The following is a 22071-nucleotide window of genomic DNA, read 5'->3' as shown; positions in this document are numbered from 1 at the left end:
GTTACATCGTAAAGCCGATGGAATGCCCCTTAATGCAAGTAATGCAAGGTAAAGCAAAACGCAACTTTGCATTATTTTGGATATTTTTCCAATGCAAATACTGATTTGTGTTGGATAGTAAATATCACCCCAACATTTTGTGCCAGGTTAAAGTCACTTTTGTGGCAGAAACACAGCGCAAAGCATTAGTATATCTGGCTCTAAGTATCAGATTTGGCACTTTAATGCCTACATATGTAAATGGCAAGCTCATTACTAAATGTATTTTCATGTCAGACAGTGTTGGTGGACACCCTGTGACACCAGCATTCGTAATGACTAACATTATAACTTCCAAGACAAATTTGCACCTGCAGTGTGATGAGTCGGGAGCTTTGAGATTAGCAGCAATGCAGTCAGGCACCTCCAGTAATAACAGGGGCAGGCTGAAAGTGACAGGCCGGGAGAACTGCTGGGAGATCAAACCCCCAATGACTGGGTTCCCGCCCCGGCCCTCTGATCTCCGGGTGGGTGACTCAGTCATGTCCTCAGAACCAGCTGCTCATTTTCCTGGGTTTGCTGACTACAGGCCTACGTCGGCCAAGGGATGACGAGGACCTCGGTCGGCGATTTACAGCCCTGTCATCACTTGCTGAGGAAAAGGCGGGAGTTCGACGGAGCCGAGGGCCTGGGCGGGAGAGCACGTCACCTAGCGTGACCACACGTCCCTGGTTTGTCGGGACAGTCCCGGTGTTCACCAACTGTCCCAGCAGAGCATCTCACCTAGGGTGACCAGACGTCCCTGGTTTGCCGGGACAGTCCCGGTGTTCGCCAACTTTCCCAGCATATTTCGCTCAAGTCCCGGTTTTTAGAGGGGGGTCGACTGAAAATTAATGAGAGACACTTTTTTTTAGATGTTCCAAAGCAAATCTATTTAGCAGTTGTTAGAAATAAATAAGCCATTTAATTAACAGGTGTGATGCTGGTTTAAAAACAATAAATTATATTTATTTATCTTCATAGTGCCTCTCCTGCCTTTCGATGTTGGTGGGAGCTGCCATTTTTCACCGCTCAGTTGATGTAAAAATGCACTCCTTCTATTTTTGCGAAATGTCCCGGTTTTTGGTGCTCAAGATCTGGCCACCCTAACATCACCTGCACTCCCGTTTACCACATTTTGTAATTAATATCCCCGATTCAGAAACTGGGGTCCTTGAACTGATAGCATGGTGATGTTGATGATGCAATGATATTTACTTTGTTGAATACATAGATTGTAGCTTAAAATGAAATCATTGCCTCCATTCCAGTTAAAATGTTAGATTTTCATATTTTAGAAAGCTTGCATTCTAATGTCACAACCCCTTCTCTCACACTCTCTTCTTTCAGTGCCTCTTCCCTCCTCTCTCTCCCGCTGTCTCTTAATCTCTCTATTTCTGTCTCTTAGAGTGTGTGTGTGTGTCTCTTTGTTGTGGGTTTTGCTGTATTAAGTACAGGACCAGGGGAAACATGGGTAGAACTGAGAACCCTATTTCTGTGGAAAGGATTCCTTAAAAATAAAAAGTATGTCTTATTCTTTTCTCATCCTGGGTTCTTGTGATTCCTCTTATCTAGTGAGAATGAGCTTCCTGTGCAGTTCCTGGACTCCCTCCTTCTAACTCGCGGTCTTCCGTCTTCCCTCCAGGCCTCCATGTCTGGGTCGTTCGTGGAGCTTCCCACTCTCAGAAGAACAAAGAACATGTATCAGGTAATGATCTCCTTCAGCCTGTCTGTTTCCTCCCTTTCCATTTCTTCTGCATCCTTTCCCTCTTATTCTGTCTTCTTGCTATGCTTCAGTCTCTGCCGAGTTTTCTATCTCTCAGCTTCTCTTTTCTTCTTTTCTTGTTCTGGGAGTATTTCCTTCTCTTCCTAGATGGGAGCACTTATTTTTCAAGTGGTAACTTTACTAAAAAATAAGAAAATACTTTCCGTCATGTGATTTCTAACTATTTATCTGGCCAATCTCACTTGTCTTTCCTAACTGGTCTCTTTTTTGGCTTAGGCTCTTTATACTGGCTTTGCAGCCACAAATGGTGTTCCAGCTTTTCTTAGCTCACTATGTAGTAAATTAAATAAGGCAAGTCCTGCCAACAACACAACTAAAAGAAAAACCCTAAAAAATACTACTGTTTCCCTTGGCAGAGTCCCTCTCTTGCTCTCACTCCTGCATCTACCATCTCTTGCTTCCACTAGAACATGATTCTCCGTTTGGGAACTTGTCTTCCTGGACCGGGCGCCCCTACCAGTGGCCACCCTCATACACAGGCACACACCTGTGTTAGCCACGCTCCTCCGGGAACATTGTTGGAGGAAAGTGCTGGTCTGTGCTGGTCTGGGCCCGTCTTGGATTGGGAGGTACTCATCAGGGGGCGGTTGCCTCCCATAGGGTTTCTCAGATTCTCTGCTCTGCAGCACCAGGTTTCATAGTGTCTTGTCGCCTCTGGATCTGCTACTGCTGCTGGTCTTTCAACTTGTAGCTCTCGTTTCCTCTTTTCTTCTTGCTTCCACTTGAGTCTGTCCTCTCTTTCTTTTTGGTCTTCAGGGTTTCATTTCTGTGGGGTGACGTGGAAGAGTCTGTTATCTCTTTCTATCGTTTTCTTCTGTCCTTCCTGCTTCTGTCCCTTCTGTCTTTATAATGTTTTGCTTTCCTTTCTCTTCTCTCTAGGGTCCTCACTGCGATGGACACATCGCAAGAGCCAGAAAGCGTCCCCAGGTACTACTGCCTTCTTATTACACTCTCTCGCGCTCTGTCGCTAACGTTGTTTCACATCATCTTTCGAAAACTCATAAACCAGTCTTGATGTCTAATGTCTAGTGAGCCATCCGGCTTCTACGTGAGGGTAACCACGCTGAGGCACCCCGGTGACTGGGCACAGGCACAGAGGTAATTAAAGGGGAGCAGGACCACTTAGGGTCAAATCCCAGACCACAACTATGGTCTTAGTAGTGTTTGTGCTCTACTCTGGTTCTGCCTTTATTGGCATCCTTACATAAGGTACTTTTAACAGCCTGTAAATCTATCCTTGCTCAGAGTATCCAAATGGATTTATCACGACAACAACTGAAGCTGGGATGTCAGATAATATACTTCAAAATCTGGATCACCCAAACTACCTCTATCTGCAAGGCCTTTAAGTTAGCCAATGCAACACATCACTTGCTTTGTCTCCATATCAGCTCTCCCAAAAGGCTATTTCACTCTCTAAAGATAGCTGAGGGTACAAGCATCAGCAGGTTTACAAACTGGCAGAGATGTCTACGAAGCATCACAATTTTTGCAATGGCCACTAGGCCTACTGGGGCCAACAGCAATTTCTTGTGGTTGTAACCCCAATATTGCCCTATAAAACATCCTTATGCTTGTGAAGTACTCTGATTGCCAAATATCCAAAGGTATAATGCTCCCAAGTTATAATAATGTGTCTATGAATATGATGTGATGTGGCTGGGCACTCTCCACATTACAGTATTTGGATCAATTTACTTTTAGTTCCTTCAGTACCTCCATTTTGTGAAATATCTAAAAAATGAACACCAGCCCCAATTTACATCCCTACTAACAATGAGCAAATCATCTGCATGTAAAAAGAACAAATGCATATAATCTCTAAACGGAATAACGCATATTATATCTGCCAGTTGTAAGGCCAATAACAGACATCAGAAGAAGCAGACAACTGTCCTGACAACTGGCAGGGGCACAAAGAGACACCAACAGCCCAGTGGTGCTCCTCTGGCTTAGAGGTGCAGACCCCAACCAGGTGTCTCACCCAGGGCAAGATATGCTCGAACTGTGGCAAGACAAGCCACTTTGCAAGAATGAGTAGAAGTGCAGAGAAACGGAAAAGAACCCCAGGGTGACACCACAGTGGCATACTTTTACTTTGACCCTCTCATAGACATCAAGCTTATTGTAGATGATCACCCACTAGGCCTGGGTGCTTTCCAGATTCAAGAACAAAGCAGAGGAGTCTGGGGTCTGATTACATTTGTTGGTCAGACCCTAATGGATACAGCGATCCGAAATGGCCAAATTGAGAGAGAGGCGCTGGCTATCAAGTGGGAGTGCCATCACCTTCACCTGTACATATATGATTGTGTGTTCTGGACTATGATGAACCACAAACTATTGTCAACTTGTTTGAAGGCACTTCACAACATCTCCCACAGAGGATTCAGAGGTGGGTAGTTCACTTGCAACAATATTCATTTACAGTGATATACAGATTAGGAGTTAGCAACTCTGCGGTCTATCTAGTGAGACACTCTCAAGGACCCATACAGGCGATGATGCTACCTAGCAACAAAGCTGAGGACTATATCCACCTGATCATACAAGGGGGCATGCCTGAATACCATGTTGAGGAAATCATTGCGGTCTCCCAAGACGATGGGTGCACCCAGACGACATGCAAGCAATACTGCAACACTGGTGGAAAGACTTCTTGCAAGACTCACAACAATGGAGCCCCCAGAAAAGGTCATGCTAACAGAGCTGTGGAGAGTTAGGAAAGACCTGAGCAAATCAGAGGAAGAACTCTTGTTGAGAGGATGTTGTATTGTGCTGCCACTTGCTCTCCAAAAGAATGCAATGGAGCTAGTGCATGAAGACCATCAAGTATTGTAAAAACCTAAATCAAGACTATGAGAAAAACTGTGGTTCCCAGGGATGTACAAGGCAGTAGAAAACAAAATAAAACCATGTCAGGCTGTCAGCTGACTGGGGATGCCAATCACTCACTTCCCGGTAATAATGGAGGAACCCTGCAGGGTGCTGTGGATCAAAATTAGTGCAGACTTTGGCTTCTTTTCAAACAACTAACGCTGGACATTCAACATTTCTTGTAGTGGAACTCACGGATTCCACATCCATGAGCTTAATACATCCCCTGCTAGCAGAGAAGTCTGGTACATTTGGGCTGACAGTTGAAATCAGGACTGATAACGGGCCTCTGTTTCAAGGAGCTGAGTTTGCTGAGTATCTGAATCACCATTGACTCAAGCACTGAAAAATGACCACCATGGAGGCCACAAGTCAATGAAGATGCACAGGCTTTATGTGCTCCCTCACAAAAGCACTAAGGATCGCAATGGCGCTAGGTGAGGATTTGGAGTGGAGTCTACACCACTTTATACAGATGTACCTCAAAGCCCCACATAGCACCACCAACTGCTTGCCCATAGCCCTGATGTTCAGAAGGCCATCATACAACTGCATCCCACCTGGGCCAGATGGCAACTGGTGATCCTGGATGTTGTCACGACATATCAGTGGCACAAACAGACTATTGAGCAGGCGAGCAGGGAAAGCCAAGGACTCGCATTTAAGACTGTCACCCAGGAGGGAAATTTCAGACACCATTTGAGAAAGGTCCATGAACTATTGAAGAGTTCAAAGGCACAATGGTGTTGACACACTGCAATGGTGTACAAGGTACAAGGGACAACCACTGTGTAGTGGTTCAAGATACTTCCCCCTGAGGGAAATCTGGAGAACCTAGCGGAAAAAACAACAAAGGTTGCTGACAGCCCCCCTGTGGACGGAGCAGCTAAGGGTAGTGCACTGTGCCAGGTGAAGTGTCACTGACACCAATTACCACAACCTAGGAGCGAGGAGAGGCTCGATCCAGGACTTGAGGGGGATGAGACACATGCCATCAGTGATTTCGAAGCAAGGTCCCGGAGCCAAAGGCACCATCTGCGATGCAACCCCCCCAACCAAACGCTGAGGGACTATGTGTGCTGCATCCACAAGGGACTGTAGTGATGAGCAGAAGTGTAAAGGATATAAAAAAAAGTGGGAAGGAATGCAGTGAGCCACCGGCTCCTACATGAGGTTAGCCACAGCAAATACACTCTTATGGCTGATGCAGCTAAGAGGATAAATAAAGAGGAGCGGGCTGCTCGGGGTCCACTCCAAGACAACAACTATTGTGTCCGTAGTCTCTGTGCTTTACCAGGCCTCTGCCCAAGCTGGCCACCTCACATGATGCACTTTTAGCAGCCTGGAACTCCATCCTTACCCAAAGTATGGAGTTGGAGCCTGTCACCAACTGTGTCAAACAGCCCTTTTTGGCAGATATTTCACCTAGTTCTTTGTATTTCTTCCAGCAAAGTGCTCTTTCACTCAGTTCTTTGCTGCTCCTGTCCTCAAAACATAGCTACATTTTCACCTCCCCTCCTTCCATTTTATGCACGACGCACTTGTACGCTCCCTGACCCCATCCTGTAGAATCATAGAAAGTCAATACATTATTTGAAAATATCCCCATCTACAACCTGCTCCCGCGCTATATATGGCGAAATAGTGTCCCACACCACATGTGTGCCTCCTTACAAACTCTCTGCCCCCTCACTCAGGCTTTGCAGCTCAATCTGCACCCCCATCTACTCTCTGTCGTCAGTCACCAGCTGTGCCCCTCAGTCACCCTCACTCACCCTCAGCCCATCACCCACTCTTTCCTCTGCTCTCCCATGCTGTGTATGTCACCCACTGTCTGTCCTCACATTCACGTATCACATCGAGAGATGGATGCTACAGCCCTGCATCCCTCCAAAGACCACAGTAAGGACACCGGGCACAATTTCCTCTCCGAGGACTGTACAGGAAGTGAAGAGAGAATAGTAGGGAGTCTAGTGAAAAATAATATAGAGGCTGCACAGTGAGAAACTAGCTCCCCAGAAGTTGAGGAATGGGTTGATGGAGAGGTACTGAAAGGTATAAAGAAAAAAAATACGTTATTACAAATCACTCCTAGCCAGTGAGCCCCACCACTAGGTGGCACGAAACACAGAGAGTGAACCATTTCTTTCTAGCTAGGAGGTGCTCTTTGGTTTACAAACCAGAGGGAGGCCCCGCAAAAGTTTGCCCCGTGCCCACAAAAGTTTCTAACAAGTCTATTGATGTAAGATCTATGTATTCCATCTCCCCTTCCCATCTCCCTTGAAGTAAAAACACCTGCTGCTTGGAAACTAGATTCCCCTAAATGAAAACATGCTCCTGTCCTTCTCGCTGACTCTCAGCCGAGCTAGCCGTGCTCGAAGGCTTCATGTAGGTTAGCAGGATGAAGGTACCAATGTGCAGACGGTGCAGTGGCACAGAGTCCTACCCAGTTTAGGGGCCCTCTTCACCACAATTATTGACATATTTTACTGTTCAACCAGGGCTTGGGATGCAGTTGTCCTGTCTTGCATTAGGGCCCACGGTGCCCTGGCTACACCACTGATGGCCAGGAAATGTGGCTTCTGCGAATGAGGTTGTCCTGGCCCAAAATTCTACACCCAGACAGCACTGCTGCTACTACAGCTACAGCTCAGAAGTATCCAGAGTGGAGCTTGTAGAATATATTTATTCAAGACAATAAGTTTGCACATCCATCAGGACTCCATGCCTCATATCAGCTGCCAGCTAAGAACATCATAAGCAGGCATTTCACATTCTGCGTAAAGGTTGTATAGCAACGATTGCACATAGAAACTAACGAGACGTGTGTCAGTGGAGAGGAGCACAGTGGAAAGATAACCGCGACATACAAAAGTCTAAACAAAATGCAACACACAATGATCCTCTACATATGCACAATACAACAACACTTCACATTGTGACTCTGCCAGTCCCGCTTGAAGCCGAAACACACTTCATTAGCCGATGGGCTGCACCAGAAACTTGCAGGTAAGTATGGGGGAGACAGGAACTGCGCTGCTCACTCCCTCACGTGTAACAAAACCACTTTTGAGGCGTAGGCTGGGCACGGTGTGATTTCCACTGATTTGCCGGTGCCCCCGAAGAGTGGCACGGCTTTGAACGTGTGCCTGCTGTGCTTGATGTAAATACAGAAATACAGGCACTCGCCATTCCACAGTATCCGCTTTTTGCCGAGAAGTGGTGCTATTATCATTGCACCAAAGCTACAAAGTGCTGGTTCTCTTCATTTCAAAGTAAATAAGTGCAGGTACTGGGTACCGGATAGCACCTGCACATTTAAAGCACTGTCTGTAGACACATGGTTGTGTTTGTATAGCACAAACCTAGCTGGAAAGCAGTCGAGTCCTGACCACTGGACCCGATCCCTGGATACAACTCATGAAGTCTTGCGTTACTTGTGCTCTTGTGACCAGTCAAACGAACAGAGGACCAGCTGGGCTCTGCAGAAAGCAGCTGCTTTCTGTTATTCATTCTAGGGAGTGTGACCTCTAGGGCAGAATTTTGGGCCAATCAGCGAACACCCTCTGCCCACGGAGGTCTCAAAATTGCTGATTTCATGGGTGTTTAACAGATCCAGATTTAGTGCAGTGTTTGTTTTTGCATTCGGGGTCTGTACAATGCAAAGAAAAGCCAGGGCTCGACGAGGCCCTCGCACACGGGATTGGTAAGCTCGAGAGCTCTGCATGGTGCTGCTCACTATCTTCCTGGACTGCTTTGCAACCCCTCTGATGGTTTCAGTGTGATTATTTAGCTTGTCTTGTAATTATAAGGAGGCCTTTAGCTACTTTTGGTAACAGGTCGTTTGTTCTAGTTCAGGGGTCTCCAGCGGGTAGCTTGGGAGGTACCAGTAGCTCAGCAGCTGCCAGCAGGTAACTCTTGGGCACAGAGCCCAGCCTTGTATGTGGCACAGATGATGTGGAGGTTAGTGGTGCTGCCTCTTCCATAGTGCAGGAGTCAGCAGAGCTGAGTTGCAGAACATTGAAGTGTCAGCCAGCCAAACCACTCACAATGTCCAATGCTCAACACACACACAATGTTAATGCCCCTTGATACGGCCCCCACCCAATTGGGTAGGGATATAGCTGGACCATGGACCTTAGTGGAGGCCACCCCCAGGGAGCAGAACCCAGACTTGGCAGGAACAAGGAGGGGGATAAGGCAGGCAGAGCAGTACATGTAGGAAGGGGGTCCAGCCCAGTCATACATTTAATTGGAGGAACGTGGCTGGGGGGAGGGGTGGGGGAGGGGTGGCTGGGGGGAGGGCTGGCACGGCGCCCTCTTTCTCCTGGGGATTCTCACAGTGACTAGCCAAGGGCAGCTCATGGTTGGGCACCCGCAGACACCGCAGGGGCAGTTGCAGTCACTTCGGACTTCAAAGGTGGCAGACAGATTCAAACCTTTGCTCCAGCGTAAAGCACTGGATAACACCTGCTGTCTGTTCAATGCAGGTAACTGTTCATGGGGTGTGGTGTGCAAATTGGAACATGGGTGTTCCCGGTGCGGGGCCAGCCACCCAGTTTTCTCTTGCAAATCACTCAACAGAGCAACACCTGGCGGCATATATTCAATATCCAGCCTTAGAGGGGACCCTTTGACAAAAGGTTCATCCCGATCCATTTTGAGATCCTAGCAACACTTTGGAACGAGTACCCGAAAGAAGATGAGAGAAAATTACTCTTCTGGGGTTTTAAGGAGGGCTTCAGAATACCATATTCAGGCACAGATGCTGGAAGGTCTTCGAGGAACCTCCACTCAGCAGAGGAAATGCCAGACACGGTGGCAGACAAAATAGAAAAAGAGCTACATTGGTGTAAGATAGCAGGCCCATTTGACGAACCTCCCTTAGCAAAATTGATCATCTCTCCTCTAGGGATTGTACCCAAAAAAAAGGCAAATATCGGATGATTCATCATATTTCTTATCCGAAAGGGAATCCAGTTAATGATTGGCGGAGCCAGGACTTGTATTCAGTCTAGTCAGGAAGGCTGGACTGGGTGCCCTTATGGCAAAAGCAGATGTTGGATCTGCCTTTAGGCTGTTGCCAGTACATCCAGAAAGCTTCCACTTATTGGGGTTTCAGTTTCAGGGAAAGCTATATTACGACAGCTGCATGCCCATGGGATGTTCTGTATCATATGCATATTTTGAGGCTTTTAGTTCCTTTCTCCAGTGGGCGACACACAGGTTGCAGCCGGCAGGCAGAAAGCTCCATTACCTTGATGATTTCTTGTTTGTGGGGAAAGCGGACTCAGACTGTGCACAAGCATTAGCTGCCTTTGAATCTGTTTCACAAGAATTTGGGCTACCTTTGGCTGTGGGGAAAACAGAGGGCCCAACGACTAGATTGACATTTTTAGGGATCGAGCTGGACTCCACAGAAGGGGTGTCCTGCATCCCAGTGGGAAAGATACTAGATTTGGCAGCATGTATCCGGAAAGTGACAGTAAAGGAGAAAGCAACATTAAAGGCCATACAGGATCTGCTGGGGAAGCTCAACTTTGCATCAAGGGTCATTCAGGTGGGAAGAGTCTTTTCAGGGTGGTTGGCATGCGCAACAGCAGACATTACTAAAAGGCATCATTTTGTAAGGTTGGGGGCAGGTCTGAAAGGGGACCTGCATATGTGGCTGTCTTTTTCAGAAGGTTTCAACGGAGTTAGGATGTGGCCATCACAGTGGACAACGAATGAGCAGTTGCAACTGTACACAGATGCTTCCTGGCTTGGGGGCTTTGTAGCGATATTGGGGACAGCTTGGTGTGCCAGGGCATGGCCAGCAGCTTGGCACAGTGCTAAAATGATGGGAAATATGACAGAGTTGAAGCTCTTTCCCATTCTGGTTTCATTGCTGCTTTGGTCAGATCGTCTGGCCAACAAGAAGTTGGTTATGCAGTCAGACAATATGGCAGCTGTCTATGCCATTAATGTGCAAACAGCCTCATGCCCCAAGGTACTGGGGTTACTAAGGCAAATGGTGCGAACGTGCCTCCAGTACAGTACTGAAGTTAGGGATAAGCATGTGCAAGGGGTGCAGAATAAGGCAGCTGATGCTCTTTCTTGCCTGCAGTGGGAGAGGTTCTGGGTGGAGTGGCCAGAAGCAGACGAGGAGATGACCCCCTTGAAGGAGGAGTTCTGGGAACTGATTCAGCAGAAATACAACTTCAGAGCATGGCGGAGAAGGCCCTAACGGTTGGCACAAGGCAACGGTACCGGCGTTGCATGGGGGCATTTGAGGACATTGCACCTGGGGTGGTTGATACAGAAGGGGATTTTGAGGCATTGGTGGTATGGTTCAAACACTTTGTTGTATGGGCAAAGGGACAAAGAAAAGCAGGTCTTGGGTAATGAAGCATTTGGCAGCGGTAGCACACAAAGCAAAGCTGAAGGGTATGCAGGACCCAACAAAAAGCTTTCTGCTCAAGGAAGCTTTGAAAGGATGGGCCAAACATAAAGAAAAGAAACCGGATTCTAGGTCACCTAGAGAATTTTCGACGCTAAGAGTACTGATTGACCACCTCCCTTTGGTGTGCCATTCACATTTTGAGACTTTACTATTTAGTACAGCCTTCACGCTGGCCTTTTTTGGTGCAGTCAGGGTAAGCAAGCTAGTAGCCAGAGCCAAAGGTGACAAGAGTGGCAGGGCCCTGTTGGTTAAGGATTTAGACTGGGGCCCTCGCAATGTGACTATCCGAGTCAGGCAATCCAAGACAGATCAGTTAGGCAGGGGACAGAGCATTGTACTGAGTGAGATGACGAAATACAGCCCATATTGCCCAGTTCGATTCCTGGCAGGGTACATACAGGAACGGGCTGGGGCCAGGGTGAGCCATACCTCCACACTCACAAGGATGGGACACCTTTGACAATATATCAGTTTTGGAGCGTGTTGGCATCAACTGTAAAGATAGCAGGGCTTCGGGGGCATCACTTCACCACACATTCATTTAGAATTGGGGCAATCACGACAGTGTTCCAGGAAGGAATGTCGGCTAATACAATAAAAAAAAATTGGGAGATGGGGATCTGATAGTTTCCGTTTGTATATACATCCAAACATCCGCAAGTAATGGCCAACTGGAAGGGTGGTCCAAGGAAGAACTTGAGATGGATGTCTGAGTGAAATGTAGTACAATGTATCAGTAATGAATACAATAAAGCCATGACTGTTGGCTCAATCTTCACCACCTCCTTTTTGTGTTTGTTTTCCTCAGCAGAATGCACAACTGTGTGGGTCATCGGGCACTCTTACGTGCCCAGGGCAGCAGAAAGAACTGGCAACAGTGGGGGGAATGCAATATTCTTGTTCCAGCGCACAAGGGTGGACTGGTTCGGAAAGACTGAGTTGCGTTGGAGTGACTTAGAAGGCGTCATTCAGGCATGCCAAAAGTGGGCAAGAAACCCAGATGTGTTAATAATTCACTTAAGTGGGAATTAACTCCCAGCTATGGGCAGGGGCAACTTTTTTCAGATTATGAAGGAATCTCTCACCAAGTTGGCCAGGATCATGGATGTCACAAAGGTGTTATGATCAGAGATCATTCCCAGAAGGTCTTGGAAAGGGGCTCAATCCGAAGGCAGTATAGAGTTGTCAAGAAGGAGGCTAAATGGCCTCATGGCCAAATTCCTATTGGGGTGGACCTAGGTGGGATTAAGCGTAGTTTAATCAATTTGCGGCAGCCAGACTATCATGGTCCAAATGGGGTACACCTGTCGGATATTGGGGTGGACATATTTTTAAGGAACATAAGGACAGCATTGAATGCAAGTGGTTATTGGTAGAGAGGAAGAATTGAGGCGCACCTATGGCGTTGGGGGGGCATTGCTGGCAGCGAAAGCTCCCAGCGAGGCATGGCGGTACTTACAAGGTGATCCTAAAGAATGATGACAATTTGCGTTAGGGGAACAGGCCACAAACAGGTAACAGCTAGGACGCAGGGTGGTACTGGCAGGCTACCACAATGGCCTTGTGTGTTGAACCGGAAGGAAACAATCAAGGGCACAGCCTGTGGCCCACAAGAAGTTGGTGTAAAGGTGACTTAATCAACTGGCAAAGAAGGGTCGAGAAGTTCACCCAGAATATCAATTCATTCTTGGGCTGGAAGCTGTTGCTTGCCATGAATGAAAATAATAGTGGTACCGGAAGTAAATGGTCACCCGGTGGGCAGGAAGCAGACGCTTGCCCTAAAAAAGTTGTGGTTGTTCCGGAAGTGAAAGGTCACCCGGCAGGGTTGGAAGCAGACGCTTACCCGGAAACAATTGAGTGTTGCACTGGAAGTGAAAGGTCACCTGGTTGGGGCTGAATAGTTACACCCAAGGTGATAGGGCACCGTGGGTAAACTGGCCAGCACTGAATGTAGGGCACAGTGTTTAGGAGGCCCGTGAAAAGAAGGGCACTAGCTCTTGGAGTAAAAATAAAATGATGGTTGAAGGATCACTTGTAAGTTGAAAAATTGGCTAATAAACTGCGGCCTCAATTCTTCCATAAAAGCAAAATTGCCGTGGTCTGAGTTTTTGGGATCTGGGGGGATGGGTGGGGGGGAGCAACCAGTTGGGGGGTGCCGCCGCTATGCCCCTTGGTATGGCCCCCCCACCCAATTGGGTGGGACAATGGGCCTTAGTGGAGGCCACCCCCAGGGAGCAGAGCCCAGACTTGGCAGGAATAAGGAGGGGGATAAGGCAGACAGAGAAGTACAGGTAGGAAGGGGGACACTGGGTCCAGCCCAGTCGTAAATTTAATAGGAGGAATGTGGCTGGGGGGGTGGGAGGTATTTAATGGCAGGTGCCTGGCACGGCACCCTCTTTCTCCTGGGGAATCTTCTGAGCACACCCACTCACACGCAGAGAAGGCAGAGAGCAGAGATTGAGTATGCTAAGGGATAACTGTCGCAGAGGCAAGTAGACTTACAGGAGGTCCTTTAGGTGTATGGGCCACAAACAGGTGAGAGCCAGGACCCAGGGTGGTACTGGCAGGCTACCACAATGGTCTTGTGTGTTGAAATGGAAGAAAACAATCAAGAGCACAGCCTGTGGCCCGCAAGAAGCTGGTGTAAAGGTGACTTGATCAACTGGCAAAGAAGGGTTAAGACGTTCACCCAGAATTTCAATTCATTCTTGGGCTGGAAGCTGACGCTTGCCATGAATGAAAATAATAGTGGTAGCGGAAGTAAATGGTCACCCGGTGTGCTGGAAGCAGATGCTTACCCTAAAAAAGGTGTGGTTGTGCCAGAAGTGAAAGGTCACCCGGCTGGGTTGGAAGCAGATGCTTACCCAGAAACAATTGAGTGTTGCACCGGAAGTGAAAGGTCACCTGGTTGGGGCTGAATAGTTACACCCAAGGTGATAGGGCACCGTGGGTAAACTGGCCAGCACTGAATGTAGGGCACAGTGTTTAGGAGGCCCATGAAAAGAAGGGCACTAGCTCTTGGAGTAAAAATAAAATGATGGTTGAAGGATCGCTTGTAAGTTGCAAAATTGGCTAATAAACTGCGGCCTCAATTCTTCCATAAAAGCAAAATTGGTGCGGTCTGAGTTTTTGGGATCGGGCAGGAAAGGGGGAAGTGACCAGTTGGGGGGTGCCGCTGCTATGGCAGCATGAAGTCTGCAATATAACTAACTGAATAGGACCCCAGCGCTGCCGGTCACTGTGTGTGTGTATGTGTAAGGTCAGAAGATCTGGTAAGGAGCAGCTGAGAAGTGCAAGTGCGGAACTGCAAGAGCTTCCATTGACCATCAGCCCACAACAGTGGATGTGTATCATTCATATTGTAATCATGATAAATCTACCTTTCTTCTCTATTGTTATTAACTAACAACAATATGACATCCTTCAATGGAACACTTAGTGGATAGAACATGAATCCCCCTTATTTCTGTCAGGGCCGTCTTGTACCTGCTTGAGTTTGCGCCACTGCTCGTTGGCCTCTCGACACGGAGGGAAATGCCATCGTAAACGCGAAACCGTCTAAATAAACATAATAATTGAGTTGAGGTGCTCTACCGCTTAATGAGCTGGGAATTGGAGTTATACCAATCGTGGGCACAACCAAATTATCACCACTTAATCAATGTTCAGGATATTCCTGCCAAACAACAAGAGTACCAAGGAGATGAACTGGCTATCTCAATATGCGTTTTGAAAGTGACTGCATAAAATATCTCTTCAACTCCATAGTAGTCTCCTTCACAGATTACTAGGAGCTGCAGTGCAATGTGTGTAAGAGATGATATTCAGACTCTAAAAATAGCAAAAGACCAACAGCAGAAGAGATGGGGCAGTATCTTAAAGATGGTTGTCACAGGGAATATCCCAGTTGGGTAGCAGCTTGCACCAGTGGACCAGTCTGAGTTGGTGCTAGGAGGGGGCGGATGATGAAGCATGACACCAAATGGGTGGGTGAGGGCTTTAGTCCTTAAACTATAGTAGTTCCCATCTTAGAGTACCCTCTTTGTGCTTGTCCTACATAAGAGACAGTCAGTTCTTTGGTGTTTAATAGTACTGGAAGGAGGACTGACCTGATTGCCCTGATTCCTCCCAAGTCCCCCTTCCCCCTCCCCCCCCTCGTGTTAGGTGATCACTATAAAAATTCAGTTCAAGAGTCCCAGAATGAAAAGAAAAAACCTTCACTGCATAAGTTACCCAAGCACGGACCTTGTAAACTAGAGAGAGATGCAACGCAGGGGTTGGCTTGTCAGAAGCTTTTGCAGGTCCTGGTCTCTCTTATCCCAGGAGCAGCTTGTAGCAGAACAGAGAAGAAGGCTGGGGGAAGATAAATCACAGTATTTTCCTCTTCTAGATGTGTTGTGTTCCAAGTGCATCAAGAAGGAACAGGGCAGTCCTTCTTTTTTATTATTTAAAAATGTGTTGTTACAGAAGGATGGGGACCCATAGAGCGCAAGCTTTGGGGTGAAGAGCCCTGCCTGCCCCCCCCCCCCCCCCCCCTTGTGACAGCACCACTTAAGAATAGCAGTTAAGTCTCTTAAATGCTGCCTTCTAGTAAGGTGTCTGGCAAGTCTTTGTAATAAACCTCTTAAGTGCTGTTCACTCTGACCGCCGCCTGGCTGCTGGCCTCCTATTCTTCTAAACTCGAAATAACAAGCTGCTCCTTTACGGTCTGACGTACAGCAGATCAGTGCTATTTTTAAACAAGTGGGTAGCCATATAAAGTTCCCACTAAGTGGCTCATGTTTAGTCAGCAAAAAAACTGAAAATCGATGCTAACTGTGAAATTTGAAGCAACGATGCCGACGCCAGTATTGATGTGCTTATAGTGTCACCTAGTGGCGACAAAATTGGACAGAGTTGTGTTGAAATGCCGTAGATTTTCATCCACTGGTAAAGGTGTCTTGTTTTTTAAATAAAAGAAAGCTAGAAAAACATAAATTCATCTAAAAAATGCTAAACCATTCAAATAATTTACATAACAATTTTTTTACGATCTGGAACTAGGAGACTAGGGCTGGATGTGGAGGGACAAATGAGCGGTATCAGTTTAGATGAAAACAAGCACTGGGAAAACCAATAAGTCTTGCCTTTGTGACCTACTGACTTTGCCAGTGCCTCCCATCGAAGCTCGGCAGCAAGGACAAGAAAATAAGGAAAAGGTGTGATGACAAGACCACTATTGGCAGGCATGGTACTTTATAGATGCTCGCATGTGTGATGACGAAGATGGTCTGTTAAAATGAAATGAAATTGAAGGAGCATGTAACTACAATTTTTTAAGTCAGGGGGGCAGCAGCAACTTGGTGTTTGTCCCTTCCATCAAAAAAAAAAGAAATTAAAAAAAAAGAGACCACAGTGATGGAGGGACAACAAGAGAGTGTGGAAGGAATAAAACAAAAATAAAGCCAGAAGTGGGGGAAAAGCAGCAAACAAGAGAGACATAAACAAAAAGGCTAGGGGAGAATGCCTGGAGGGGAAGAGGAACACAGGACGCAGGGATAGGGATTAAACACATGAGAGAGCAACGAAGAGTGCAGGGATTGAGTTGAGAAGCACTAGCTTGAGAGAATAGGAAGACACATGCACTCTCATGGAGTGCCTAAACAAAAAGAAAAAGACAGTTCCCTAAAAGTGAGTACAAATCAGACAATCAAAAAGACTGTACAGAAGTTACGCTCCGGTAGAGAGACAAACACAATAAGAGGAAGGTAAGTCTTTGAATAAGAAGCTATCAGATGAGAGTTATAATAAAAGCAGTGGGCGGGCTGTAAGCCCATACCAAGTCCACAATAGTTCTTTTACAGACAGACAGGTTATGCTGTCAAGTACTATCAGACAAAAATATTTACACTGTTCCAAAATAGTAAGAGAGATAGGACAAAGAGAAGTCCTATTCTTCAAAGCAAGGGCCCTCACACATCCAAATGGATGTCATGCTTCATCATCCGGTCTGCTCCTCGTCAGCCCGGCGCTGAAATGTCTGAAGGGCACCCCACGGAGGGGGGCTCTTTGCCGGAGATCTTTTCTCGGTGGTGCGATGCCAACAACACTAGGGTAGGCAAGGGAAGAAAAATGAGAGAAAACTGACAAGGAGATTAAAACTGTCTCAAGACCCAGACCTCAGGGCATCAAATTTATTAATCCAAAGTGGGTATTGGCCAAGGTTAAAAATATCAAAGGGAGTGAGAATGAAATAAAGATCAATCACTCTCTACTATACTTAGAGAAAGATGGGAAGCAAGGAACTGCCTGGCAATCCCTTGTCGCTGTGGGGGAGCAGGGGGGGTCATCTCAGGTTACTCACAAGGGCGCAGTCGCCTGGGAGTCCTCCCTGCAGAGTTGGGTCTCTGGAGCTCGAGCCGGGGGGATCGGGTGCAGAGTGTGAAGTCACGCCGCCGGCGGGTATTGTGAGTTCTTTGAAAGTTGCTTTGTTGCAAAAATGTTGCTGTAGGTGAACAGTGCCGCTGTTCTCTGGAGTTTCTTGGTCCTTCAGTTCAGGGCAGTCCTCTGAGGCTCAGAGGTCACTGGTCCCTGTCAGATGCGTCGCTGTGCAGGTTCTTTGAGTCTGGAGACAGGCCGGTAGGGCTGGGGCCAAGTCTGTCTCCGTCTCCGTCGTCTCTGCGGGGCTTTCAGGTTAGCAGTCCTTCTTCTTTGTGTAGGTTGCAGGAATCTGATTTCCTGGGTTCAGGGTTAGGGGTGTATTTAGGTCAGGAGGACAGTAGCCACTGGCTACTGTCCTGGAAGGTGGCTACACCCTCTTTGTGCCCCCTCCCTGAGGGGAGGGCGGCATGTCCCTAATCCTATTGGGGGAATCCTCCAATCTCAAAATGGAGGATTTCAAAAGGCAGGGGTCACCTCAGCTCAGGGCACCTTAGGGGCAGTCCTGACTGGTGGATGACGACTCCTTCTTTTTCTAATCATCTCCTCCAGCCTTGACGCCAAAAGTGGGGGCAGTGGCATGAGGGGCGGGAATCTCCACTAGCTGGGATGCCCTGGGGTGCTGTAACAAAAGGCATGAGCCTTGGAGGCTCACCGCCAGGTGTTACAGTTCCTGCAGGGGAGGTGAGAAGCACCTCCACCCAGTACAGGCTTTTTTCCTGGCCACAGAGTGACAAAGGAACTCTCCCCATGTGGTCAGAAACTCGTCTGGTTGGGGCAGGATGGCAGAAACTGGTCAGCCTAACACTAGGAGTCGGACTTATATTCAGGGGGCATCTCTAAGATGGCCTCTGCGTGCATTTTACGATAAATTCCACACTGGCATCAGTGTGCATTGATTGTGCTGAGAAGTATGATACCAGACTTCCCAGATTTCAGTGTAGCCATTATGGAACTGTGGAGTTCGTATTTGACAAACTCCCAGACCATATACTCTTTATGGCTACCCTGCACTTACAATGTCTAAGGTTTTGCTTAGACAATGTAGGGGCATAGTGCTCATGCACATATGCCATCACCTGTGGTATAGTGCACCCTGCCTTAGGGCTGCAAGGCCTGCTAGAGGGGTGACTTACCCATGCCACAGGCAGTGTGAGGTGGGCATGGCACTCTGAGGGGAGTGCCATGTCGGCTTAGTCATTTTCTCCCCACCAATACACCCTGGTCTAGCAGTTTGGGCTGGACTGTTCCCATGGGGAACAGGGTCAAGACTGATTTGCATATGGCTGGGTCCAAACTGGGGTGACGTGGCAAGCAAAATAATGATGGATTAAACCCAGATCTGTGACTGGGGGGAGGGTTTGAAAAGTTTCAACACTCCGTCCATCATTTTATTTTGTTTTGTGATGTTGCTTCCTGCATCATTGACCAGTTGTTATACGTACTGTGCATTTTCAATATAATATTCAGATTTACATAAAACAAGATAAACTCTTTGTCATTCAAAAGGTGTGGTGTACCAGCATTTAGTTACTCCAACTCCATACTCCTATTTGTAGTAACAATTTTAGGAGATCACCCCCTCTTGATATTTCACAATTCTTAAGGCAGGCTAATGGAGTCACATATTCGATCTTGTTTCTTATACTCTGCCTTTGCAAAGTATTCTAATCTTATTCTCTTTCTACTGGGCTGCCAAACTCTTGAATGATCATCCCTGCACCTCAGATCCATAGTTGTCCTTCAAATTGCATGAAAACCCTTAAAACTCATCCCTCTGGCTAATGTTTTTAAGTCTTCGTTTCATGCTCATGCTGGTCTCTTTGAACATAATATTACATTAGCTCATCCAGCAACCACACGCTCATTATCATTGTCTTACAATATAAACTACCTTGAGGTGTTCCTCATCAGAGCCATTCCATCTTTCTGGTAGCACAGCGACACATGCAGTGACTGGGAGCTGTAGGATAGCACAGTGACACATGACCAAACGAGATCTGCATGTCAGCGCATTGAAACTTGCGCATACTAAAAGCTGCAAGATAGCATATCTACATATGTACACACTGAGACCTGCAAGACAGCGCATTGACACTTGCGCATACTGAAAACTGCAAGACAGCATATCTGCGTATGTACACACTGAGAGCTGCACGACAGGGGATCGACATATGCACTTACTGAGAGCTGCAAGACAGCGCATCGACATATGCACATACAGAGAGCTGCAAGACAGTGTATCAACATATGTACACTCTGAGAGCTGCAAAACAGTGCATCAACATATGCACATACTGAAAGCTGCAAGACAGCATATTGACATATGCACATACTGAGAGCTGCAAGACAGCCCATCAACTTAGGTACACACTGAGAGTTGCAAGACAGTGCATCAACATATGCACATACTGAGAGCTGCAAGACAGCATATCGACATAGGTACACACTGAGAGCTGCAAGACAGTGCATCGACATATGCACATACTGAGAGCTGCAAGACAGCATATCCACATATGCACATACTGAGAGTTGCAAGGCAGCACAGAGATGCATGCACATACTGAGTGCTGCAAGACAGCATAGCAACACATGCACTAACTGAAAGCTGCAAGACAGCATATTGACATGCACACACTGAGAGCTGCAAGAGAGCACATCGACATATGCACATACTGAGAGCTGCAAGACAGCAAATCGACATATGTACAAACTGAGAGTTGCAAGACAGCACATTGACATATGAACATACTGAGAGCTGGAAGACAGCATATCAACATATGTACTTACTGAGAGCTGCAAGACAGCACCGAGACGGATGCACATACTGCACTCTGCAAGACAGCACAGCAAGACATGCACTAACTGAGAGCTGCAAGACAGCACAGCGGCAAATGCACTAACAGAGCTGCAAGACAGCACAGCAGTACATACATACTGAGAGCTGCAAGACAGCACATCAACACATTCACATACTGAGAGCTGCAAGACAGCACACTGACACATGAACATACTGAGAGCTGCAAGACAGCACAGCAGCACGTACATACTGAGAGCTGCAAGACAGCACATCGACACATTCACATACTGAGAGCTGCAAGGCAGCACACCGACTAATGCACATACGGAGAGCTGCAAGACAGCACATCGACATAAGTACACACGGAGAGCTTCAAGACAGCACATCAATATATGTACACACTGAGAGCTGCAAGACAGCATATCGGCATATGTACACACTGAGAGCTGCAAGACAGCACAGAGATGCATGCACATACTGAGAGCTACAAGACAGCCTATCGACATATGCACATACTGAGAGCTGCAAGACATTGCATCGACATATGCACATACTGAGATCTGCAAGACAGCAGACTGACATATGTACACCCTGAGAGCTGCAAGACAGCATATCGACATATGTACACACTGAGAGCTGCAAGACATTGCATCGACAAATGCACATAGGGAGAGCTGTAAGACAGCATATTGACATATGTACACACTGAGAGCTGCAAGACTGTGCATTGACACTTACATGCTGAGAGCTGCAAGACAGCATTTCAACATATTCACATACTGAGAGCTGCAAGACAGCATACCGACATATGTACACACAGAGCTGCAAGACAGTGCATCAACATATGCACATACTGAAAGCTGCAAGACAGCATATCGACATATGTACACACAGAGCTGCACGACAGTGCATCAACATATGCACATACTGAGAGCTGCAAGACAGCGTATCCACATATGCACATACTGAGAGTTGCAAGACAGCAGAGAGATGCATGCACATACTGAGAGCTGCAAGACAGCAGAGCAACACATGCACTAACTGAAAGCTGCAAGACAGCGTACTGGCATGTACACACTGAGAGCTGCAAGGGAGCACATCGACCTATGCACATACTGAGAACTGCAAGACAGCATATTGACATATGTACACACTGAGAGCTGGAGGATAATGCATTGACATTTGCGCATACTGAAAGCTGCAAGACAGCATATCGACATATGTACACACTGAGAGCTGCAAGACAGCGCATTGATATATGCACATACTGAGAGCTGCAAAACAGCATATCGACAAATGCACTTACTGAGAGCTGCAAGACAGCACCGAGACAGATGCCCATGCTGCGAGCTGCAAGACAGCACAGCAACACATGCACTAACTGAGAGCTTCAAGACAGCACAGCGACACATGCACTAACAGAGCCGCAAGACAGCACAGCAGCACGTACATACTGAAAGCTGTAAAACAGCATATCAACACATTCACAAACTGAGAGCTGCAAGACAGCACAGAAACACGTACATACAGAGAGTTGCAAAACAGCACATCAACACATTTCCATACTGAGAGCTGTAAGACAGCACACAGACTTATGCACATACGAAGAGCTGCAGGACAGCACATCCACATAGGTACACACTGAGAGCTGCAAGAGAGTGCATCGACATATGCACATACTGAGAGCTGCAAGACAGGGTATTGACACTTGCACATACTGAGAGCTGCAAG

The sequence above is a fragment of the Pleurodeles waltl genome, chromosome 11 (assembly GCF_031143425.1).
Source record: "Pleurodeles waltl isolate 20211129_DDA chromosome 11, aPleWal1.hap1.20221129, whole genome shotgun sequence".
NCBI classification, from domain to species: domain Eukaryota; kingdom Metazoa; phylum Chordata; class Amphibia; order Caudata; family Salamandridae; genus Pleurodeles; species Pleurodeles waltl.
Note: the sequence above shows the minus strand (reverse complement) of the source record.